The sequence below is a fragment of the Cornus florida genome, unplaced genomic scaffold, assembly GCF_030987335.1.
Source record: "Cornus florida cultivar Cherokee Brave unplaced genomic scaffold, ASM3098733v1 CherokeeBrave_3.0.0_Hap2_Chr09, whole genome shotgun sequence".
NCBI lineage: Eukaryota > Viridiplantae > Streptophyta > Magnoliopsida > Cornales > Cornaceae > Cornus > Cornus florida.
The window spans coordinates 75,069,722-75,092,908 of record NW_026775579.1 but is presented as its reverse complement, the minus strand read 5'-3'; the positions used below and the strand labels follow the sequence as shown (position 1 = coordinate 75,092,908).

Here is a 23,187-nt window from a genome sequence, read left to right as displayed (position 1 = left end):
TTTTTAACCGTTAGATTACTGAAGGTGTAAGTCTCATGATGCACCCTCAATTAGCAAATAAAATGTATATTCAAACTCGGAGAGAAAGCGTCTGTTCATTGTTTCCCCAATCGCTCTCCGGTGTCTTGAGTCTTTTGACGGAAAGTGCTAGATATCGACGGCCGAAATACGACAATGGCGACCACTTCGAATGTTTCTAATCGGCTACGACTACACAGGTACATCTTCTATTACTCCCATTTCTCTTTCTTGTTCTCTGTCTCTTCAAATCAAAAACCCTAAAATTATCATTTCTAAAAGTCTTTTTCTTTTTTTCCTTCAAAATTTTTTACTCTTTTTTTGTCGAAGCCCAACCTCTTTGTCTCATTTCCTCTTATCAATTCTGAGTTTACCACTGCAAACTCAGAAATTGGATTGCATATGAAATAGAAATTAACTATGTTAGTAACCCTCATTCTAGATGAATGCAGGGTCTAGTGAATAAGATTGATTTATTGAGTATGGTACAAACTCTTACTAACGACTATCCCTAACAAAATTACCTACCACCGAGGTTTTCTAAAATTTAAATCTTTGATTTGGCCATTGAATTTTACTTCTAAAAGATTTTATATATATATATATATATATATATATATATATATATATATGGAGAGAGAGGGAGAACATAAAGAGAGCTAAATATTCTCTTTTTCTACAATGATTTTTTTTTTTTTTTTTTTTTCCTTTCTCAGTGACCTAACCGAATATTTTTATTGATGTTAAGAAAAGTGATTTGATTTTATGTAATGATTTTATTGCACTTTTTCTTCTTTGCTTAGTTTTTTGCCACACTTCATGATTAACATAGCTGTAATTTTCCTGTCATAGTTAAGGTATATCTAAAATTTTATTTTATTTTTATTATTATTATTTTTTTCACATATCTAGCAATTGGGTTTTACTGAAAAAGAGCTTTATTTCTATGTAAAAGTATACTTTCTTGAAATTTTGGAATTCTTGGTTGATACTGAATTGTCCATTTATGTTTTATAATATTGGGTGTCCATTGTTTTTATTATATTTTGAAGTTGAGTGAGAATTATATGTTCTTTTGCAGTTAGCAGAATTGAATTGGAATGCTAAAGACAATGCCACTTGGTCAGGTTTAATTTTTTTAACTAATAAATTTATTTGTCTGCTTGTTTTGGTTATTCCCCTTGAACTCTCATCTTCTTTGTTCTAGTTTACTGTTAAATCTCTTGTTAGTTAACATCAAATACTCAATTTGCCTGTGATTTGAACAATCTATATTTGCTATGTTTGTTGATTAATTTTTTATTTTTTTTAATCAAGCACATTGTGCCCCTGAAATGAAATCCCGGCTTCATCCCTAGAGACAGTGGAACACCACCATTGTGTATGAGGGACAATTTGAATTATTATTATTATTTTTTTAAAAAAAATAATTAAATTTTTTTAAAAAATTGTTTCAAATAAACCCAAAGTTCATAGGCCCTTGGTTTAGTCTTTTATGCACTTTATTATTGTTGGAACTAGTGTCTCAAATTCCTATTCTCATCATGCTTCTATTTTAGAGTTGTATTTTGTTTGGTAATTTCTTGTTTGGCAAGTCTTGGTCTCTAAGAAATTGTAATCCTTCTCCAACAAGGAATTATGTTTGGAACTCTATAAATGCATAGGCTTTGTGTTGAGACTTATGAGATTGAGAGAGATTTAGTCTCATGAGGGATTGATGAATAGAGATAGTTTATGTATTGGTAGGATAAGGAAAAGACCAAGGGTCACTAGTAGGGAGTAGATAGGCTCATGTAGTGGTACATGGTGAAAAGATGTGTGTGGTGTTGGTACTCTGACGTTGTAATATTTCTATGAATTATAGTGGAAGCTCTTCTCATCTGTGGATGTTGGTCCCGTTTGGCATAACTTTTATTTTTGCTTTACGCAGAAGAAAAAGATAAGTAGAAGCTATCACTTATATTTGGCTTATATGTTAGTGTTTGAGAACTGTATCTTAGAAGAGCTTTTAATCCTAGAAGAGTTTTTTTTTTGTTTGTTTGGCAAAACATTTATTAAAGTTAGTCTACTACTAATATAACTATTTTGCCCTTAAAAGATTTTTATTATTTATTTATTTATTTTATCATTTGTCAACCTAAAGTAGTTTAACTTTTTTTTTATACCACTCTTTTTAAATATATACGAATAAACTATTCAATATAATAAAATTTATCCATACCCCATATATAATAATAAAAATAATAATAGATTGCAAAAACCATTTGACGGTTTAAGAAACTTAGTAAACCACATGAACGAGTTAATGGTCCAAAACACTCACTGCGTGAACAAACTTAATTCTACTATAAGTAAGTCATTCTTACCGTCAATTAAATAATTACTATTTTTCTATTTTTTGAACATAATATATATTTAACTCATTTTATAAATTCTTTCTTCAATAATTTTTCTTTCTTTCTATAGTGTCTCGATAAATTGAAATATTGAAACAAATACAACGCTTTACATACAAGTTCACCTATTTCCCAATCAATTTTGACCGTCATCGGAGAGATGTTTAAGTTGGTCTTTTATTATTATGCCTTAGCCCAGACTATGGAGATTTTTTTCATAACCCTCATCAAATTATATCATATAATATAAACCCACAGCTTCATAAGCAAACCTAGACAAAATAAAATTGAAGACAAAAAGGATATGAAGGCAAAAAGAATATGCTGGTAACCAAGAATGAATCAAATTATAGATTGCTAAGAGTGAAATATATACATGGAGGAAGAAAGAGACTTTTTGTCTCTATTTACAGAGAGAGATGAACTTGGCCGATGAATCAAGGACCAAAGCCAATCCCAAGAAACATGAAAGTCAAGCTTGAAGAGCAATTTTTTACCATATGAATTTTTCAGTCCCTCTCACAAATGAAAGTTCTGTATCAAGTATCAACCTACCTTTCATAAAGGTATCAAAAGGCCGTAAAGCCCCGAGTATGAATTATGAATCGAAGTATGACTCAATGTCTCTATATATTTGTATGAATTGAAGTATGCCTCTTTCTTCCTCAATGTCTGTATGAATAGAAGTATGCCTCTTTCTTCTTCAATGTTTGTATGAATCGAAGTATGCCTCAATTATTTATATATATTTGTATATGGTTGGTATATTACTCTAGGTTTTAACTTGAAACGGAAGGCTCTTTGTTAACAGCAACTCTTCTTGTTGAAGGTTTGTTTGTGATTTTGCCGGACCCATGGGAGTTTACTCGAACCATTCCCCAGTCTCCCGCACTGCTCAAGTTAGTGTGCGACTCCTACTGAGGACCTCCTTCCCTTCTGCCTACTTTCTGTTAACACGATTCTCAAAGTAGAGGAGGAAGGGTGGACAGCAGGTAACATGAGCCCTCTGTCCCACACGTCTATCCAGAAGCAAGTGTAGTTCACCGGTTCCACCGAATGCTCCTATCTCTCGGCGAAGATCGTGTGAGTATGTAGTTATGCTTCAGATGCTTCGCCATAGAATAGATCGACCCAGTTCCCATTCTTTTCCGGTGTACTCGTTTTATATCTCCGACACACGAAACATGTGTTGCAACGGGCTTCAGTTCTAGGTGTAGTCAATCGGCTTGGTTACATGGCACAGAGCTCGAGTAGTCAAGGTGGAGCCTTGGAGGTTTGACTGATCGAGCAGCGTAGAGTGTGGATAATCGGAGTTTTGCAGGAGGTTTGTCAAGATTGAAGCTGCAAAAGAATTGTCCTCATTAATGCCGTGGAAACGATGATTGACCGGATAGAATTTGAGACAAGGTGGTGATTGTTGGAATTTGTGTCTCAAATTCCTATTCTAATTTTGTTTTTATTTTAGAGTTGTATTCTGTTTGTTAATTTCTTGTTTGGCAAGTCTGGACTTCTAAGAAATTGTAATCCTTGTCCAACAAGGAATTGAGTTTAGAACTCTATAAATAGATATATAGGCTTTGGGTTGAGAATTATGAGATTGAGAGAGATGTAGTCTCATGAGGGAGTTGATGGGTAGAAGTAGTATGCGGGTTGGTAGAGTAGGAAAAACAACGATGACACTGTTAGCGGGGAGATAAGCTCATGGAGTGATACATGGTGAAAAGACATGTACCAAGTGTTGGTACTCTATTGTTGTAATATCTTTACGAATCATAGTGGAATGTCTTCTCATTCATGGACGTAGGTCAGTTTTCAGATAATTTGGCTAGCTCTATGTCCTGAAAGGTTCAGATGCTAACATGGCAAAATCAAGACGAAACAATCATCTCCCACCATCGATAGGCAATATTACATGTTCCCTTAGGCTATCAAACTTGGCATTTGTAGCACTACTACCACCATATTCGTTGGTATTTGATCTCTCATCAAGCAAGGGCTCAGTCTCCTCCAAATTCAATGCTATGCCAACCCATCGATGTTTGTCTACCATCCTTAGTCCCTCTAGTCCCATTCCTACTTCCTTCATAGAAGGTCTCTCCTCCCTCTTCAGGTTTAAGCACCTCCTTGCAATCTCTGCAACTTCCTTGAGCTGCTCAGCATATCCATCACACACTAGATTGTCCTCAAGAACTTGAAACAAGCGACCCTCTTTCAGTGAAGAAAGAAAATACGTAGCTAAACTCCTCTCCTCCTCTAGTCTATCAAAAGAAAGGGCCTTCTTTCCAGTTAATAGCTCTACAAGGACTACTCTGAAGCTATAAACATCACTCTTCTCATTCAATTGGCTCGTGTGCATGTACTCAGGGTCCAAGTATCCAAGAGTTCCTTGCACCATCGTACAGAATTGAGCTTGATCCAATGGAACCAACCTTGATGTTCCAAGGTCAGACACTTTTACAGCGTAGTTATCATCTAAAGAGTATGTTTGCAGACTTGACATCTCTATGGATGATCGGAGTAGAAGCTGCAGAGTGCAAATATGATAGAACCCCAGCAGTTTCTGCTGCAATCCTTAGACGGATGTCCCAAGAAATGGCGGTTTCCTTTCTTTCATTATGGATGTGTTCAAAGAGGGTGCCATTGTTGATGAACTCATAAACTAGTAGAGGGACCTCTATCTCCAAACAACAACCCTATAGCTTTATCACATTTCTATGGTTGATCTGAAAGAGTACAATCACCTTGTTGATGAATTGCTCAATTTGGCCTTGATCCACTATTTTAGGCTTCTTGATGGCAACTATTTTGCTGTCTGTTAAGTAGCCTTTATAAATTGTGCCATAACCGCCTCGACCAATTATTCTACTTTCCTCGTAGTTGTTAGTAGCCATCTGAAGCTCTTTCTTGGTGAAAATTTTGACTGTATCCTTGGTTCCTTCTTGTTCAGAGAGCTGTTGTTGTAACATTAAACCACCATTTTGCTGAAATAATTTTTCTTTGATCCTAACGAGCTTTCTTTTCTTCAATCCAAAGTACAACCAGGAGCTACCAACAAGCAGAACTGTTACCACTGTAGTAATACCTGTAATTGAAATTATAAAGGAATATTTTACGTCTTTTTGTAAGTAACTTAAGCAAAGCATGAATAAAATACTGAAAAGTCCAAAGGATACTGTGCAGTACTGGAAAGAAGTAAGATGAACATAACACAACCACGAATATAAAACTCCCCCTTATATTTATATCCATGGACAATTTGATGAGAATATAATTCACCAAAAGACTTGGAGACCATAGTATTTTAAGGATAAAACAATCCATAATAATCAGGAAAAACTAACATTTCATTCAAGAACCCCGAACCTGTTATTACAAATTAGCTAATTGCTTGATCACAACTAGCTTTCACTTTCAATGTCCATACTTGACCAACTCGTGATGGTGCCACCCAACAATTGTGAGGTTCAGAAGGTTGTCTGGAATTACTACACTAACAAAGGAAGACAGTACCTAAGGAGATCACTCTACCAAATTATCTTTGTGGCCCAAAGGGTAATATAAATGAATTGATGGATATAAACCATATTCATTGATCTTTCCCTCTTTTCAACTGGTGGCATCAATTGCTAAGGATATCTGAAAAATTGAATCATCATTGTATCTGAGGAGGAAATTAGAATCCATCTAATATACTACTGACATAAAGAGTAATCACGAGTAGTTGATCAACAACGCAACCTTCTCCATTTGTTCTGCTGTCCCAACGGTATCCTCTGGGGCAAGAACATGTATAATTGCCTGCAATGTTACCACAATGTTTTGGGCACCTGTTGAGACTTGGGTCCTCACATTCATTAATATCTGCAAAACAATTAAAGAATTAACTTGAGGCACATGTCAGGAAAACACTTAGAAGCAATGCAATTAAAGGTTTAATACAAACATAAATGTGGTGAATACCTTGGCAACCATTGGAGAGGTATGGGTTACCTTCGTAACCATTAAAGCATCTGCATCGATACCCAGGACCATTATCTGGTTCATAACACTTGCTATTTTCGTTACATGCATAGCTAATCAAATTCTTGCTAGCCACTTCGCATGTCTCATCACCAATGGTCCAATCAAGCACCAACAGAAGCTTTTTTTTTTTGTTCTTCAAATCGCGAAGATAATTTTTTGAGAAGTTGAACTCGCTTTCTTCTACAACAAAGGCATAGCTGCAGGGGTTGAAGCCATGTATGCATGTATGATTGTAGTAGCTACTTAGTGTCAAATTAATTTTCCTTACCCCTTTGGGGATGGATGTCTGGCAACATCCGAACCCGGAACAAGAACCATCAGTAATGTCATCCATGCTCTCACAAAGGGACATACACCCACTCGTGTAGCTCTGATCACCTTCGTAAGCATTTAAAATGGCGTAAGTATCACAACCAATTGCTACGAACTTATTTTGGGTATTAGAGATGGTGAATTTGGTCAGCTTGAATATGGGCTCGTTGTAGGTCATCCTGTAACCATGCACATCATAACAATCATGAGCGGTAAACTTCAAGACATGCAACTGACCTTCGAGTGTAATTTTGGTAACGTTTTTTGTACTCCTCTCTAAAAATGGTTTGGCAGGATTGAAGGAATTGTTACAGGTGATGAGGAAATGTTTATCTAGATAACAGGCCGGAGTCATGCTGAATGGGTATGGGATGCTTACATTCCCACATGATCAGCGCAGCCGGGTTTGGCTATGGGTGTATTCGCTGGCGAAGCAGTTGGTGCTGAGGAGAATATCAACAGCACAAGGGAGAGAATTTGGACAGGCATCACAGGCAAACCCATTGTGAGTGACAACTTTCTTTGATTTCTGATGGCTACTTTTTGGTGTATACAAAGTCACAAGCCCTTTTTTTGTTCCTTTTTTGGCACTCTAGTGGAAGACCAAGTCCACTGCAGTGTGATACACGAAAGAGATATACATGTGTCTGCCCTAAGTTTGGGCTGAGGTTAGTTGGAATAGTTGGTCTTTCTTTTTCCAGGGGTCAATGTTGTCTGAGTCACTGACAAAGATAGTACATTCTTGACGTGCAATGTCGGTTAGTATTAACTTCATTAAAAGAACTATCCGGTGCGTTCTCCGGTTCCGTTTGCAGAGTGTTGGGTTCAATTTCCTCCACAAATCTGGAGTCTGTTCTTCATTTATGTGCTTTGCTTCAAGATTTGTATGCCTTTTCTGGCTTAGCTTTATACCTCTGTACTGTCATCTTGGCTTTTGGCCTATGTGTTTTTGAATGACCAAAAAAATAAAAAAATGTAGTAGTAATGTTTATTGCCAAACACAGTTTTCGTATGTACCATAATCCTGTTGCCATGGTTTTTTTTTGAGTAATTCTGTAAATTAAGTGTTGATCGCATAAAGAAAGCACGTAAAAGGGACAAGGGGGATGCGAAGTTGTAGCCAAATTTTGTTTGGGCTTGAGTCAGGTTGCCATCCAATTTTGGCTTATTTTTTTTTTTTTTTTGACTTGCTTTCTCTTGTGTATCCCATTGAAAGATGCATATTAGATGAGAGATAATGTTTGGTGGCTGAAATTTATAATTTCTTTTTTTGTGCATAATGAAATTTTTTGTTTGATCTTGACTCTAAACATAAAGTTTATTCTGAACCCGTAAATCTTTATGTTCTGTGTGATGTGTTTATTTTTCTATAGTATGTGGGACTAACTTTTTTTTCCCTTCGAAGACTCAGGCAAATTGATAATTTGTAACCATAATTGTTATTAAATATATGTACGTGTCTTTTTCCTTGCTGAATTGAACAATATATAAACATCAAGTTCAACATAAAAATAAAAATAAAAATAAAAAAGAAGAAGAGAAAAACAAAAATGATAGAACAAAAGGACACTGTAAATGGGAGCACGTTGGTAATTTTTTTTTTTCACCTTTCACTCTCTTCAATTTCCCCCTCCTCTTTGTTTTCAGATTTCTAACTCTTTCTCTCTCTTGGATTTCATTTGCAGATGTTCTGTACAGAGTTATTGTTCCTTCGTCTTATGACCATTAAATGGCGAGTCATTGTTATCATGGTAATTGTACAAAGTTCTGTAAAATTGGGTTTGTTCATTGTTGGTAGGCTGCTAGGTGAGGGTGGTAAGGGAAAATAGCAAAATACTGGAACCCATTTCTTTTACTATTAGTCTATTATCCAATCACAGAATACAAATAGAGCTCACAGTTCATGTGATCCATATGACATGAGAGCACGTTGGTATTTTATAGAGGCTTCAGCTTGAATTTAAGAATTTTAAGCCCAATGGGCCAAAAGGAACATACAAGGACAAACTAGCACAAAACATGGCCCAAAAGGCCCAAAATAAAATTCAATCGAGTTAAAATTCAGTTGCTACGGGTTTTTCTCGAACCTTAAAGAATTAATTTGGCGGATGTGGAGGAGGTCTAGGATCCTTCGCCACATTTTCCCATTCTAGGGTTAAGAAAGCTTCCATTCGAGTTCGCAAACCCTAAGATTGTAATTTGCCCCTAATATTGTGTAATACAACATTCTTCCATTCACTATAGTGTCTGATACAAACTATGAGTGATTTTCTGTTTTTGTTGTTTTAAAATCCTTAATATGTGTTGTAATTTGCCCCTAATCTTGTGTAATACAACATTCTTCCATTCACTCTCATTTTTTTTTTTCAACTAACACCAATATGTGTTGTATTTTAGATTCGTGTATTTGTTGAGAATGTTGTGGAGCTCTGAGGTGATATATGGTGTTAATTGGAATAGGGGAGTATGGGCTTCATGATCTTGTGCTGTTGGAGTAAGTTCTCATTTATTATGTTATCTTATTGCTTTTCTCCTTATATCAATCGTATATGTATATGCTGAGAAAGATATGTTAATGGAAGAGTGATAGATTGATTGTATATGTTGAAAAAGATATATTTAATAGCATAGATAATGAAGTAATCGTACACAATTTTTGAAGTATGAAAACTCCTCGATGACAATTGTGAAAGTACTCAATGAAATTATCAATGAAGGTTAAATTTATTTATTTATTTATTTTTATTTTTTGTTTGTTTGTTTGTTTGTTTATTATGATAGTTTGAAAATAATTTATCTTATTGTTGTTTAACCACCCCCACCCAAAAGAATTATCTCACTCCTTCACTGATTGAAGGTGCTTTTGAATACAACTTTAGTTAATACTAGGAGAAACATTTTTCATAGCTCCTAAGCCAATTTTGCTGCTTGTTAAAGAACTAATCTGATGAAGAAACCTCTAGGGATGTAAATTAATTGATCTTTCAAAGGGTCCTCTGTTTTTTTCCACCCAATCATTTATTCGTCTTTTATTTCCGTCATTGAGAAACTAGTTCTTGCAGTACACAAGGTGGTAAATAGCTGTTGCTAAAAGTCATTTTACAACAAAGTTACATCACAAAATGTTCTTACAAACCACAGTGAAAAGTTCCCTCTTGTAACAGATCGATCACTTTTAGGTTGCAGCAAAACACATTCACACAATATAGGTATAGAAAACACCACATTAGTGCATCTGCCTAACAATTCCCCAATTACTTAAAAAAACACTCGAACAAAATAAAATGGGGCAAAAAAAAAAAAATATCTACAGATAAAGAAAAGAGACTGAAAATCAAATTTTAGAAGTCATTGCAAGTAGGTAACTACGCAACTACACATCTTTCATGCTCGACAGGTATAGATGCTGATCATATAGCAAACTAGGACGTCACTAGGCATTCCAGTCATAGGATAAGGGCACAGTCGCAGTACACACCATCAATGAAGATGCATGTGTACAAATGGCAAAACAATCACCTCCCACCATCTAATGGCAGAACAATATGCTCCCTAGTGCTATCATATGCGCCTGTTGTGTTACCAGTAATTTCAAATCCAAAAGTGTTCGATATTGTGTCTCCTAGTAGGCACTTAGTCTCTTCCGAATTCAATTCACCGTTAACCCATGGATGCTGCTCCATTATTCTTAGTCCCTCCAGTTCCATTGCTACTTCTTTCATACTAGGTCTTTCTTCCCCATTTACTCGTAAACACTTCTTTGCAAGAACAACAACCTCTTTGGGCTTCTCAGTATTTCCCTCACGAACTATACTGCACTCAAGAACTTCAAACAAGCGATCTTCTTTCAACGCGGAAAGAAAATAAATAGCTAGATTTCTCTCGTCCTCTAGCCTGTCGAAGGAGATGCCTTCCTTCCTGTTAGCAACTCGACAAGGACAATCCCAAAGTTGTAAACATCACTTTTCTCCGTCAATTGACTTGTCTGCAAGTACTCAGGGTCCAAGTATCCAAGAGTTCCTTGCACCAATGTGGATAGCTGCATTTGATCAAGGGGCACTAATCTTGATGCTCCAAAGTCAGACACTTTTGCAATGTAATTTTCATCCAAGAGTATGTTTGTAGGCTTGACATCTCTATGGATGATAAGAACCGAAGCTACAAAATACAAATAGGAGAGAACTCCAACAGTTTCTGCAGCAATCCTTAGACGAGTTTGCTAGGAAAGTGGAGCCGTCTTGCTTTCATTATGTATGTGGTCATGGAGAGTTCCGTTTGGATGTACTCATAAACTAATAAAGGGACTTCTGTGTCCAAACAACAACCCAAGAGCTTGACCACATTTCTGTGATTGATTTGGGAGAGTACAATCACCTCATTGATGAATTGTTGTATTTGGCTTTGATCCACTATTTTGGATTTTTTGATGGCAACAACCCTGTTATCTGATAAAGTTCCTTTGAAAACTGTTCCATAGCCTCCTCGTCCGACAATTTTGTCACCCCTCTAGTTGTCAGTGGCCTTTTTGAGCTCCTCTGCTGTGAAAATTTTTGCTGTTTCGATAAACCCTTCCCGTCTAGAGAGTTGTTGTTTCAACATTAGACCACCATTTTGCTGAAAGAACTTCTCTTTGAGCATAATGAGCTTTCTTTTCTTGAGTCCCAAATACAACCAAGTGAAACCCACAAGTAGAACTGAAACACTTATTGCAGTACCTGCGTTTGAATGATTATGTAAGAATTTCAGACTTTTATTTGCTCAACTAGTTGATTGTCCAGAAATTAGAGCATTTCAGAGAACTTGAAATCAGAACGAAAGTGCTTGTTCCACTCATCTCATAGATAATGGATTAAGCACACAAATCAATAGCTTAACAGAGATAAATTCCTTTGTAGTGTAAGTTTTGGAAGTAAAATTGAAACATGTCTTGCAAGTTGACCCAGACAAACCAACGAGGTATATTATGCTTGAATCTGAGTTAGTCTTGATCATATTTTAAATTTCACTCTTTCCCATTGCATGGGAGACTGACTCTTTTCTTTTTGTTAAAAATAGGGTAAATTTCCATTAGAAAAATCTATATATAGGGTAAAGTTTAAAAAAAAAAACTTTTGCCCTTTTGTAAAATGCCCCTTGAACTACAAATGGCTCCTTGAACTATTAATTTATTTATACTATTTATCTTAATTTTTTTATTAGTATCAATTTATCATTAAAATGTAGAAAAAAAAAAAAGAAAGATTTGTAACTACCATTTTTTAAATGATTAACTTATTATTAAAACTTTATTATTTATAAAAAAAAAAAAAACTTATTGAACTGAGTTTTAATTTTTTTACCGCTAAAAAATACATTCTTAATTTTTCATACAATATATTAATGAAAAATTAATAAATTACTTAAATAAATTATATGCTCATTTTCATGCAATAAATTAATGAAAAATTAAGAAATTATTTAAAATTTTCTACTTAAGATTTTTAATTATACAAGTAATTAAAAAAAGTAAAGGTAAATTTATGCAAATTTAATGGCGAAAATGACTTCAAATTAGTATGAATATTTTTCATAATATATTTTAATAAGAAAAATACATTAAATGTAATTAATAACAAATTGCATTATGGGCATTTAATGAAACTAGGAGAAGGCACGTGCGATGTACGTGATGAATGTTTTGTAACTTATTTTATTATTTGGTAATTTATTTTATTAAATTATTACCTATTTCACCTATTTTTTAGTTGTTTTAATAATTATTTGAAATCTTTTATTATAATTCATTTTATTTATAAAACTCTTTTATTTTAATTCATTTTATATCAATTAATAAATATTTTTTATATTAATAAATAAATACTGAAATACTAAAAGAAAATAAAATAGCTTATTTGTGGCATAGTTTTATAGACTATTTTATATATTAATAATTTTTATCTAATTAGATTTCCTTTTATTAAAAAAGTCATATTAAAAGGTAATTTGTGTTACAATTTTAGAAAAATTATTTAATTTTTTATATCAATTAATAAATATTTTTATATTAATAATTCTTATTAATCAGATTTCCTTTTATTAAAAACTCATAATAAATAGACATATAGGTAATTTGTGTTAAAAGTTTTATAGAAATTCTTTTAAAAACTATTTTTATATCAACTAATAATTTTTTTATATTAATAAATCTTGTCTAATTTGAATTTTTTTTTCTTAAAAAATTCGTAATAAATAGATAAATAGGTAATTTGTGTTAGAGTTTTATAAAACTCTTTAAACATATCATTGTCTAATGTGATAGAGTTTTATTGAAAATAAAATAGGTAATTTGTGTTAGAGTTTTATAGAAATTATTTTATTTTCTTTAAATATATTATTATCTAATGAGATTTTCTTTTATTAAAAAACTCATAAGAAAATGTAATTTGAGGTAGAGTTTTAGAGAAATTATTTTATTTTTTATATAAATAATTATTGGTTAATTAAATTTTTTTAATTAAAAAACTCATAAGAAATAGATAAATATGTGATTTGTATTAGAGTTTTATAGAAACTCTTTTAAAAAATTATTATTATTATTTTTTAATATATCATTGTCTAATTATATTTTCTTTTATTAAAAAATTCATAATAAATTGATAAATACAGGTTATATGTGATAAATTTTTTAAGAAAATAAAATAGGTGATTTGTGGTAGAGTTTTATAGAAATTATTTTATTTTTTTTAAATATATTCATAATAAAAAGGTCATAGGTGATAAAATTTTAGAAAAATTATTTTATTTTTTTATCAATTAATAAATATTTTTTTATATTAATAATTCTTGTCTAATTATATATATATATATATTTATTAAAAAACTCATAATAAATTGATAAATAGGTAATTTATGTTAGTGTTTTATAGAAGCTTTTTTTTAAATATCTTTTTATATCAATTAATAAATACTTTTTATATTAAAAATTCTCATCTAATTATATTTACTTTAATTAAAAAACTCATAATAAGTAGATAAACAGGTAATTTGTGGTAGATTTTGATAAAAATTATTTTATTTTATTTAAATATATCCTTGTCTAATTAGATTTTCTTTTTTCAAAAAACACATAATAAAAGGTAATTTGTGGTAGAGTTTTAGAGATATTATTTAATTTTTTATATCAATTCGTAAATATTTTTTATATTTATAATTGTTGTCTAATTCGATTTCTTTTATTAAAAATTTCATAATAAATGAATAAATAAGATATTTGTGTTAGAGTTTTATAGAAATTCTGTTAAAAAGTTATTTTTATTTACTTTAAATATATCCTATTTAATTAGATTCCTTTTATTAAAAAAATTATAATAAATAGATAAATACAGGTTACATGAGTTTTTTTTTTAATTTAAAAATAGGTAATTTGAGGTGGACTTTTATAGAAATTATTTTATTTTATTTAAATATGTAAATATATGCTATATGTCATAAAGTTTTAAAGAAAATAAAATAGCTAATTTGTATTAGAGTTTTATAAAAATTATTTTATTTTATTAAAAAACTCATAATAAATAGATAATATCATAAAGTTTATAGAAAATAATTTGTGGAAAATTTTATCAAAATTTTTGTATTTTCTTTAAATATATTGTAGTCTAATTAAATTTTCTTTTATTAAAAACTTATAATAAATAGATAAATAGGTAAAATGTGTTATAGTTTTATAGAAACTTTTTTAAAAACTATTTTTATAACAATTAATAAATATTTCTTTTTATATTAATAATTATTCTCTAATTAGATTTTATTTTATTAAAAAAGTCAAAATAAAAGGTAATTTGTGGTAGAGTTTTAGAAAAATTATTTTATTTTTTATATCAATTAATAAATATTTTTTATATTAATAATTTTTGTCTAATTAGACAATCTTTTATTAAAAAACACATAATAAATTGATAAATAGGTAATTTGTGTTAGAGTTTATACAAACTCTTTTAAAATATATTTTATATCAATTAATAAATATTTTTTATATTAATAATTTTTGTCTAATTAAATTTTTTTTATTTACTAAAAAACACATAATAAATTGATAAATAAGTAATTTGTGTTAGAGTTTTATAGAAACTTTTTTAAAATCTATTTTTATATCAATTAATAAATATATATTTTTTATTAATATTTTTTTGTCCAATTAGATTTTCTTTCATTAAAAACTCATAATAAATAGATAAATAGATAATTTGTGTTAGAATTTTATAGAAACACTTTAAATATATCATTGTATAATGTGATAGAGTTTTATTGAAACTAAATTAGCTAATTTATGGTTGAGTTTTATACAAATTATTATTTTTCTTTAAATATATCCTAGTCGAATCCGATTTATTTTTATTAAAAAACTCATAATAAAAGGTAACTTGTGATAGAGTTTTAGGGAAACTATATTATTTTTTTTATCAATTAATAAATATGTTTTTTATATTAGTAATTTTTGTCTAATTAGATTTCTTTTTATTATGAAACTCATAATAAATATAGATAAATAGATAATTTGTGTTAGAGTTTTATTGAAACAGTTTTAAAAACTCCTTTTATATCAATTAGTTAATATTTTTTATTTATATTTTGAAATAAATATTTAGATATTTTTAATTTTATTAGGTAATTTTTAATTTTAATTTTATTATGTAAATTGAAATAAATTTTTAGGTAATTTGAATTTTTTTTAGGTAATTTCTAATTTGAATTTTATGAAAACTATTTTATAAAAGTATTAGGTAATATGAATTTTATTAGGTAATTTTTTTTAATTAATAAATATTTTTTATATTAATAAATAAATACTGAAACACATATTTGAATTTTAGTAGGTAATAATTTGTGGTAGAGTTTTTAATATCAATTAATAAATATTTTTTATATTAATAATTCTTGTTTAATTATTTTTTTTTTTTTTATTAAAAAACTCATCATAAATAGATAAATAGGTAATTTGTTTTAGAATTTTATAGAAATTCTTTTAAAAAATTATTATTATTTTTTTAAATATATGTTTGTTTAATTAGATTTCTTTTTATTAAAAAATTCATAATAAATAGATAAATATATGTTATATGTGATAAAATTTAAAGAAAATAAAATAGGTAATTTGTGGTAGAGTTTTATCTAAATTATCTTATTTTTTTTAATAATTTTTTTTCCCTGAATAAACTCATAATAAATAGATAATGTGGTAGAGTTTTATAAAAAATAAAATTGCTAATTTGAGGTATATTTTATTAAAATTATTTTATTTTCTTTAATTAAATTCTTTTTAAATTTGATTTCTTTTTATTAAAAAAACTGATAATAAATATATAAATAGGTAATATGTGTTAGAGTTTTATAGAAACTCTTTAAAACTCTTTTTATGACAATTAATAAATATTTTTTTATATTAATAATTCTTGTGTAATTAGGTTTTCTTTTATTAAAAACTCATAAATTGATAAATTGGTAATTTGTGTTAGATCTTTATATAAATTCATTTAAAATCTCTTTCAATATCAATTAATAAATGTTTTTGTTTTATATTTATAATTTTTGTTTAAATAGATTTCCGTTCATTAAAAAACTAATAATAAATAGATAAATAGGTAATTTGTGTTAGAGTTTTATAGAAACTCTTGAAATATTTCATTGTTTAATGTGAATTATGTGATAGAATTTTAATAAAAATAATCCAAAGAAAACTTATAAAGAGTAAAATAAAAATTAAAGAAAAAAAATAATGATACTTCTGAAAGATAAAAAGTAAAGAAAAAAAAAATAACAATAATGACTCAAAATAATAATAAATTATGAATGAACCAAAAATAAAAAATAAAGTAATAAAAGAAAGAAAATCACAATCCAAATAAACTTACCAAATCAACCACTTCTAAACATCAACTAGAAAGAGAAAAATTAATAATAATAATAATAATAATAATAATAATAATGCTTCTAAAAAGATAAAGTAAAAAAAAAAATTAACAATCCAACCTTTTCAATACAACAAATTAAGAATAACAAATTTTGAACCAACCAAAATATAGTTACAAAGAGTAAAATAAAAATAAAAACTAAAGAAAAAAGAAGAATGATACTTCTTAAAAAGAAAAAAAGAAAAAAAAAACAATAATGACTCAAAATAATAATAAATTAAGAATGAACCAAAAATAATAAAATAAAAAACTGAGGAAAAAATCAACCACTTTTAAACATAAATTAGAAAGGGAAAATAAAAATAAAACAAATCAACTACTTCTAAACAAAGACATCAAATATTATGTACAAATATACTTTAAGGGGTTATTTGCAAATTCGAACATAGTTTAGGAATGTTTCTTGCACTTTACCCTTAAAAATATTTTCAGATTTTTATTTTTTATTTTATTTTTATTTATTTTATTTTTTTAATTAATCTCAAGAAACATACACCACTAGCTCATACACAACTTTGTCCATTTGGAAACTTAAACACTCATCATCCACTTTAGGAGGTAGGGGAAATACTACTAGATCCTTGGTTTTCAGATTGTTGCCAACCACCAAAAAAAAATGGGACAAAAAACTTGTCTTACATGTAAAATGTTTCTTACCGAAAATATTTTTCTAAAAAAAATATATTTTACATTGAAACTAAACTACACTTTTGTTTGAGAAATATTATTGGAAATTTGGAATTCCTCTGCCATTAGAAAATTCACATTTATTTTTAGGATATTAAGCCCAAATGCTTACCTAGAGCAATCTTAATTACCAATAGTTGATCAGCAGCAGCACCAGTGCAGCCAGTTCCATCATTTCTGCCGTCTCCGTGGTACCCCTTGGGACAAGAACACTTGTAACTCCCGGCTATATTTTCACAACTCTTTTCACACTGATTGAGTGTCGAATCATTACATTCATTTATATCTGCAGTACAATAAAAAGAGAAATAAATCACCACATAAAATTAGCAATGAACAGGCCCAATAATTACATGAATATATATGATTGATACCTTGGCAACAATTAGGGAGATATGGGTTTCCACGGTATCCATCGGAGCAATTGCAACGGTACCCAGCGTCATAATCAACTTCTTAACACTCGCTATTGTTTTTACACGCATATTCAGACGAGTTTCTTGCAGCTTCACATGATGTCTCTTTTCCAATTGCCCAATCAAGCACCACCGGAAGCTTGCTTACATTCCGTAAATCGGCAAAACTAGCTGAAGAGAAGTTGAACTTATCCTCTTCAACAAAAAAGGCAAAACTACAGGGGCTGAAATTCCACACTCTGCTACGATTGTAATAGCCTTCCAATGTCACTTCATAATAGCTTAGTCCTTTTGGGATCGTTGTTTGGCAACAACCAATTCCAGAGCAAGACCCATTGGTGATACAGTCTATGCTCTTACCTATGGACATGCAACCACTCGCGTGTTCATTAATGGTCGCGTAAGTGTCACAACCAACTGCTGTGAACTTATTCCGGGTACTAGAAATCCTGAATTTGGACAACTCGGGCGTGGGTGTGACCGGTTCCGACTGGTTATAGCAATCATAGGCTATATACATCAAGATGTTCAGCTCACCATGGAGTGAAATGTTGGTGACGTCAAGATTACCGGTTGTTAAAAAAGGTTTGGGAGGATTGATAGTGTCGTCACAAGTTATGAGAAATGTATCGTCATAGTAGCAGCCCGGCTCTGTGCCAAATGGATATGGGATGCTAACGTTGCCACAGCTGTCTTGGCAACCTGGTTTGGCTTGACCACTTGCTACTGGAGTGACCAGCACAAACATTCTTAGCAAATTCATGGGGGGGACTCTTTGTTTGTCAGTCTAGATGAGATAGTTTCACAATTTTTAACACCACGATCGTAACCGATACCGCAATTACGAGCCATAGACTATCTCAAGGCTTACGCTCCACTAGGGGTGACAATTCGTGTTTGTGGGTCATAATCGTGTCGTGTCAATATAAGAATATTATACTAAATAGGTAAATCCAAACCCAACGCATTTAATAATCGTGTCAAGAACTCTCAACATTAACTCAACCCGTTTATTAAACGAGTAAACATGTTACTCCATTTAATGACTTGTTTATCAAAATTAGACATTTAATATTTAATCAAATAATAAATAATAATAAAAAATTGTCATATTTAATCTAAATAATGAAAATATGAATGAAAAATTATAAGGCATAGACAAGATTTATGTTGGAATGACTTAATTATTTATAATAATTGAATTTAAACAATTAACATATTACATATGTTATATTTACGATTATAACATGTTGAGTTAAATCTCTTAATCTTAACTCGATATGATTAAATAAACGGGTTAATTGTGTCAACCCGTTTATGATCCAAATTCATTTAAAGTCAATCAAAATTCGCTTATTTCGTGTCATATTAACAAATAGTGTCGTAATTTGCCACCAATATGCTCCACATGTCTTTGAGTCCACCCTTCCAAATTTCCATAGGTCTTCGAGTCCACCATTCCAAATTTCCACAGGTCTATTAATGTAATAACATCTACATCTATTCCTTGAAGACTCTCATTCCATGTGCCTACCGAGTCCTCCTCTCCCATGCCTGTGACACTTCTGTTAGATTGTTAAATGAGTGAACCTCATTTGTAAGGCTCACATCAATCACACTCTTCTCGTAGCTTTGCATGATAAGTTTCAAAACTGCCAACTGGTAAATGCAAGTCAATAAAAATGCAAATATATGAAACATGTATACCTTTCCCACCCTTGCCATGTCAAATGAATTCATTGCCGTGTGTGTTTTAATTTTTGCCCATAGTTAGTAAAATATGGTACGAAAAACAGACAGATACGAACACGTGTGAGCATAATTATATTATTTTTTTTAAAAAAAAATACGTTTCAAAAATTCAGGCAAAAATAAAAACAGAAACGTAAAAATATGAATACGGATACGCATGTGTATAATACATTATATGCACTAAAATTCAGGATAAAAAATTATGCTATAAACATCGTATTATTTTCTTATGTATCATCATATATTTGTAAGGATAATAAATAATATGTAACAAATAATAAAATAAATATATTCCAATAGACACTATTATAATAATCATAAAAGAAAATAAACTATCTAAATATAATTAATCAATAACCCCAAGAACATAACATATGTATTTATAATAAATACATAGGTATATAGTGTGATATTTGTGAGTTGTGAAAATATCTTTATATTCTATTAAATCATCCAATGAGTGTGGTGATCTACAAATTTCAAAAAATTAAAAATAATATATATATATATATATATATATATATATATATATATATATATATATATAGTGCATTGGAGTGACAATGATGATAGATTTAGAAAGAAAAAAAAATAAAATAAAGTAATAACCTACTAGAACCACTGAGTGTATTGTTTTGAAAGTACAGCTAATGTGAAAGAGAATGACTATACTAAAAGATGTAGTTTGTGTATATTTTATTGTATTTTTTTAAATTCTTAACGATAAATGAAAGTATTTTTTAAAAGTTTGTACGCATATAATTTGCATATGATACACGAATTTACCACATTGTTTTTCTGGCAACTTCATAATACAGCTGGCATTAGGAGGTCGATTTTGCTATTTTGTGAAACTTCCTCAGCTATGAACAGACTTGGGTTTCTTGTTCATTGACTAGGGGCATAATTATTTTCCTGATGTAGAATCTCAAATTTGAGAGATGATATTGCAACTTTGTCTGATGATATGACAACTAGAGAGAAAAAATAGGAAAGGTATAATTTTTTTAATTATGTACATGTGTGAATAATTAAAAATACGATCTATTAAAAAAACATTCATTGGGGCGATTTGGTAGAGTCTTTGTGCTAGAAACACACACGGAAGAATAAAAAGGAAAGGACAAAAAACAGGAAAAGAAAAATATTTGTGTTGACCAAATCAAGGACATTTACATTGGTCCAGGGGAGAGGCTTGGCCCTGTATCAAATAGACTATATTTTTCGAACATTTTGTCAATATTTAAATTGACACTATTTAACATATTTAACATAAGTTTAACAGATAATTTTGAAGTAATAAGAACACAATACAACATGTATGTTAGGATGTCTTGAAAAAAAATAAAATGATTTAAACATAATATAAGTGTCATTCCAATTAATTCATTAAATATATTTTTTTTAGTAAATCAATTCATTAAAATTTTCTCTCTTCAGATCAACTATGGTACATGTAAAATTGTATATTTATGTCTTCAAATGAACCATATTAATTAGTTGGACTAAGAAACAGTGAAAACGTCAAACTTGCTCCTATAATTGTCACTTTACCTCTAGAACTTAGAATAATTAAAATATATCGAAGAGAAAAGTATTTGGTCGCAGCTTACCTATTCTTAGAGACCCAAAATCTTTTCCATTCAAATTTGATCTTTACTATTCAAATTTGATGTGATATGGCAACTAGAGAGAAAAAAATACAAAAACTATAATTCTCTCAATTATCCACATGTGTGAATAATTAAAAATACAATCCATAAAAAAATTCATTGGGGCGATTTGGTAGAGCCTTTGTGCTAGAAGCACACACGGACGAAAAAAAAAAAAAAAAAAATTTGTGTTGACCAAATGAAGGAAGGACATTGGTCCAGAGCGGAGAGGCTTGGCCAGGCATCAAATAGACTATATTTTTCGGACACACTTCGTTAACACTTTTTCGGACACTTTGTCAATACTTAAATTGACACTATTTAACATTCTAACATAAAATTGCATTTATGTCTTCAAATGAACCATATTAATTAGTTGGACTAAGAAACAATGAATGAAAACGCCCTCTGGACAAATCAAACTTGCTCTTATAACTGTAATTTTACTTCTAGAACTTAGAATAATTAAAGTATATCAAAGAGAAAAGTATTTGGTCGCAGCTTACTTATCCTTACAGACTCAAGATCTTTTCCATTCAAATTCGATCTTTTCTATTCAAATTCAATGTGATACAGCAACTAGAGAGAAAAATTAGGAAAGCTATAATTCTCTCAATTATCTGCGTGTGTGAATAATTAAAAATACAATCTACAAAAAAAAAAAATTCATTTGGCCGATTTGGTAGAGCCCTTGTGCTAGAAACACACAGAAGAATAAAAAGGGGGAAAAAAACACAGGAAAAGAAAAATATTTGTGTTGACAAAATCAAAGGACATTGGTCCAGAGCGGAGATTCTTGGCCCTGTTATAGACCCAGGATGAGATCCATCAGGCCGTCCACCGATTGACGGGTCCGTTCTGTTGTTCCTAAATTTGACAAGCCCAGACCTAGCTCTAGGGAAACGTTAGATGGCGAGTTGGCGGGCCATGTTGGCAGGCCATTCTGGTGGGCTGTCGGGAGGCCAGGTCATTGGACGGTCCTGCCCGTCTCCCGTAGAGAACGTGGGCCCGGGTCTACTAACTGGATTGACTTCGCGGGGAGGTCCGTAACCTATCTGTGAGTCTGACTCCGATGAGCAAACAATAAGTCGAAGGTGCAAGCCGGGTCCGATTTAATTGGTCAACTCACCAGGTCTAATTCTGGGATTAATTAGCTTAAATTTAGGTCTAATCCAATCAAGTTTAAATTAGACTCTAATACAACAAAAATGGCATCACCATCATAATTATTCTTCTAGTAGGTTAGAGTCTTAGACACATGAATTATCTTTTGTTATTTTACGATTTTTTATTTTTTCTATTGCAAATTATTTTTTCCTATAATAATTGACTTTTTAAAATCGTTTTTAATGATTTTATCCAATTCTTCCATATAAATTAGTCTCTCTTTTTACCTAAAACATTTATAGATCTTCTAATTTGTGTTCATACCACATTAGGCTATTTTATTTCATCTTATCACTAACACGTTTTAGTTATTACTTAATTAACCACTACCACCCTCTATATGCACTATATTAAGAGATATGTGTTTGTGTGCGTGATCATATGATAAAGAATAATTTTGGGATACATGTGTAACAACTTAATTCAACAAATTACATCGAGAATTGATTTACTGAATTCACTTTTGAAATAAATTTTTGGCATCAACACATTATTTTGAGATGTCAATATCAATTGTTGAACTCAAAATAAATGTTCAACTTGTAATTTGTTAGCATTATGGCACCATGTTACTCATAAAATATTTAAGTTGTTAAACATACTAAGAGGATCCAAACTCACTATGTGTTTTTCCTTGCGAAACAAAGAGTCAATGACACATAAGAAAAACATATCAACACATCTGCCCAACAATTCCACAATTACTTAGAAAACACACACAAACATACCAAAGAAAAAAGGGGAAAAATAAATTTCTACACATAAAGAGAAGAGAGTGCAAATCAAAATTTTGAAGTCGTTGCGAGTAGATAACTAC

General features: G+C 30.4%; 1 long non-coding RNA gene and 1 pseudogene across 1 annotated transcript; one reads left to right on the top strand and one right to left on the bottom strand.

The window, feature by feature from the left end:
- Positions 1 to 24: 24 nt before the first annotated feature.
- On the top strand, positions 25 to 9,494 carry LOC132274450 (uncharacterized). Its single transcript, XR_009470426.1, has 4 exons — positions 25 to 218; positions 1,100 to 1,145; positions 8,435 to 8,500; positions 9,147 to 9,494. It is a non-coding gene; the product is annotated as an uncharacterized LOC132274450 (long non-coding RNA).
- LOC132274448 (wall-associated receptor kinase 3-like) lies at positions 4,269 to 18,571 on the bottom strand (annotated as a pseudogene).
- Positions 18,572 to 23,187: the final 4,616 nt, after the last annotated feature.